The sequence below is a fragment of the Arachis hypogaea genome, chromosome 14 (assembly GCF_003086295.3).
Source record: "Arachis hypogaea cultivar Tifrunner chromosome 14, arahy.Tifrunner.gnm2.J5K5, whole genome shotgun sequence".
In the NCBI taxonomy this organism is placed as follows: domain Eukaryota; kingdom Viridiplantae; phylum Streptophyta; class Magnoliopsida; order Fabales; family Fabaceae; genus Arachis; species Arachis hypogaea.
This window is the reverse complement of record NC_092049.1, coordinates 74,353,192-74,356,936: the sequence shown is the minus strand read 5'-3', so window position 1 is coordinate 74,356,936 and position 3,745 is coordinate 74,353,192. Positions and strand designations below refer to the sequence as shown.

The following is a 3,745-nucleotide window of genomic DNA, read 5'->3' as shown; positions in this document are numbered from 1 at the left end:
GGTGATGGCCTCTCAACACCAAACTTAGAGTTTAGTTGTGGCCTCCCAACACCAAACTTAGAGTTTGAATGTGGGGATTTTGTTTGACTCTGTATTGAGAGAAGCTTTTCATGCTTCCTCTCCATGGTTACAGAGGGAGATCCTTGAGCCTTAAACACAAGGGAGTCCTTATTCACTTGAAGGACTAATTCTCCTCTGTCTACATCAATCACAGCTTTTACTGTGGCTAGGAAGGGTATACCAAGGATGATGGATTCATCCATACACTTTCCACTCTCTAGGATTATGAAGTCAGCAGGGATGTAGTGGCCTTCAACCTTTACCAAGACATCCTCTACAAGTCCATAAGCTTGTTTCTTTGAATTGTCTGCCATCTCTAGTGAGATTCTAGCAGCTTGTACCTCAATGATCCCTAGCTTCTCCATTACAGAGAGAGACATAAGGTTTATACTTGACCTCAGGTTACACAGGGCCTTCTCAAAGGTCATGGTGCCTATGGTACAAGGGATTGAGAATTTTCCAGGGTCTTGTCTCTTCAGAGGTAATTTCTGCCTAGTCAAGTCATCCAGTTCTTTGATGAGCAATGGAGGTTCATCCTCCCAAGTCTCATTACCAAACAACCTGGCATTTAACTTCATGATTGCTCCAAGGTACTTAGCAACTTGCTCTTCAGTAACATCTTCATCTTTTTCAGAGGAAGAATACTCATCAGAGCTCATGAATGGCAGAAGTAAATTCAATGGAATCTCTATTGTCTCAGTGTGAGCCTCAGATTCCAATGGTTCCTCATCAGGGAACTCGGGGATCATTTTCTTCTTGGCCACAACTTCATAGAAGTGGTCTTGATGCACCCTTGAGAGGAATCTCTCCATCTCCCATGACTCGGAGGTAGAAGCTTTTGCCTTCCCTTTCCTCTTTCTAGAGGTTTCTCCAGCCTTTAGTGCAATTAATGGTTATGGAAAAACAAAAAAAAAGCTTTAGCTTTTACCACACCAAACTTAAAAGGTTGCTCGTCCTCGAGCAAAAGAAGAAAGAAGAGAGTAGAAGAAGAAGAAACAGAGGAGATGGAGGAGGCTTTGTGTTTCGGCCAAGGGGGATAGGTAGTGTGTATGTTGTGTGAAAATGAAGGAGTGAAGATGGGTTTATATAGGAGTGGAGAGGGGGGTATGCTTCGGCCATTATGGGTGGGTTTGGGTGGGAAAGTGGTTTGAGTTTGAATGGTGAGGTAGGTGGGGTTTTATGAAGGATGGATGTGAGTGGTGAAGAGAATAGTGGGATTTGATAGGTGAGGGGTTTTTTGGGGAAGAGGTATTGAGGTGATTGGTGAATGGGTGAAGAAAAAAGAGAGAGATGAGGTAGGTGGGGATCTTGTGGGGTCTACAGATCCTGAGGTGTCAAGGATTTCTCATCCTTGCACCATGTGGCGTGCAAAATGCCCCTTGCTGCCAATCCTAGCATTAAACGCCAGGTTGCTGCCCATTTTTGGCATTTAATGCCAGCTTCTTGCCCATTCCTGGCGTTAAATGCCAGTCTGGTGCCCATTTCTGGTGTTAAATGCCCAAAATGGTGCCATATTGGGCGTTTAACGCCCATTCTGCTACCCTTATTGGCGTTTAAACGCCAGTAAGTTTCTCCTCCAGGGTGTTCTATTTTTCATTCTATTTTTCCTTTTGTTTTTGCTTTTTCAATTGTTTTTATGACTTCACATGATCATCAACCTATAGAAAACATAAAATAACAATGGAGAATAAATAAACTTGGGTTGCTTCCCAACAAGTGCTTCTTTAATGTCAGTAGCTTGACAGTGGGCTCTCATGGAGCCTCACAGATACTTAGAGCATGGTGATGACCTCTCAACACCAAACTTAGAGTTTAGTTGTGGCCTCCCAACACCAAACTTAGAGTTTGAATGTGGGGATTTTGTTTGACTCTGTATTGAGAGAAGCTTTTCATGCTTCCTCTCCATGGTTACAGAGGGAGATCCTTGAGCCTTAAACACAAGGGAGTCCTTATTCACTTGAAGGACTAATTCTCCTCTGTCTACATCAATCACAGCTTTTGCTGTGGCTAGGAAGGGTATACCAAGGATGATGGATTCATCCATACACTTTCCACTCTCTAGGATTATGAAGTCAGCAGGGATGTAGTGGCCTTCAACCTTTACCAAGACATCCTCTACAAGTCCATAAGCCTATTTCTTTGAATTGTCTGCCATCTCTAGTGAGATTCTAGCAGCTTGTACCTCAATGATCCCTAGCTTCTCCATTACAGAGAGAGACATAAGGTTTATACTTGACCTCAGGTCACACAGGGCCTTCTCAAAGGTCATGGTGCCTATGGTACAAGGGATTGAGAATTTTCCAGGGTCTTGTCTCTTCAGAGGTAATTTCTGCCTAGTCAAGTCATCCAGTTCTTTGATGAGCAATGGAGGTTCATCCTCCCAAGTCTCATTACCAAACAACCTGGCATTTAACTTCATGATTGCTCCAAGGTACTTAGCAACTTGCTCTTCAGTAACATCTTCATCTTTTTCAGAGGAAGAATACTCATGAGAGCTCATGAATGGCAGAAGTAAATTCAATGGAATCTCTATTATCTCTGTGTGAGCCTCAGATTCCAATGGTTCCTCATCAGGGAACTCCATGAAGGTTAGTGGACGTCCATTGAGGTCTTCCTCAGTGGAGATCACTGCCTCTTCCTCCTCTCCAGGTTCGACCATGTGAGACGTGTTTATGGCCTTGCACTCTCTCTTTGGGTTCTCTTCTGTATTGCTTGGGAGAGTACTAAGAGGGAGTTCAGTAATTTTCTTACTCAGATGACCCACTTGTGCCTCCAAATTTCTAATGGAGGACCTTGTTTCAGTCATGAAACTTTGAGTGGTTTTGATTAGATCAGAGACAATGGTTGCTAAGTCAGAGTGGCTTTGCTTAGAATTCTCTGTCTGTTGTTGAAACCTTGTTGAGGTCTCTGTTGATCCTTCCATTAGAGATTTGGATGATTTCTCCATGAAGGATTATAGGTGTTTCCATAGGGTTCTCCCATGTAATTCACCTCTTCCATTGCTGGGTTCTCAGGATCATAAGCTTCTTCTTCAGAGGAAGCTTCCTTAGTACTGCCTGTTGCTGCTTGCATTCCAGACAGACTCTGAGAAATTATATTGACTTGTTGGGTCAATATTTTATTCTGAGCCAATATGGCATTCAGAGTATCAATCTCAATAACTCCCTTCTTCTGAGTTGTCCCATTATTCACAGGATTCCTTTCAGAAGTGTACAAGAATTGGTTATTTACAACCATTTCAATGAGTTCCTAAGCTTCTGCAGGCATCTTCTTCAGATGAAGAGATCCTCCAGCAGAGCTGTCCAATGACATCTTAGATAGTTCAGACAGACCATCATAGAAGATACCTATGATGCTCCATTCAAAAAGCATGTCAGAAGGACACCTTCTGATCAATTGCTTGTATCTTTCCCAAGCTTCATAGAGGGATTCACCTTTCTTCTGTCTGAAGGTTTGGACTTCCACTCTAAGCTTGCTCAATTTTTGAGGTGGAAAGAACTTTGCCAAGAAGGTATTAACTAGCTTTTCCCAAGAGTTTAGGCTTTCTTTAGGTTGTGAATCCAACCATGTTCTAGCTCTGTCTCTTACAGCAAAGGGGAAGAGCATAAGCTTGTAGACCTCGGGATCAACCCCATTGGTCTTGACAGTGTCACAAATTTGCAAGAATTTAGCTAAGAACTGATGA

The 3,745-nt window shown here is 42.8% G+C and overlaps 1 non-coding gene across 1 annotated transcript; it reads left to right on the top strand.

Annotated features, from left to right (window-relative positions):
* Positions 1-3,426: 3,426 nt before the first annotated feature.
* Positions 3,427-3,534, top strand: LOC112746095 (small nucleolar RNA R71). The gene has a single exon (XR_003173994.1). It is a non-coding gene; the product is annotated as a small nucleolar RNA R71 (small nucleolar RNA).
* The last annotated feature ends 211 nt before the right edge of the window (positions 3,535-3,745 follow it).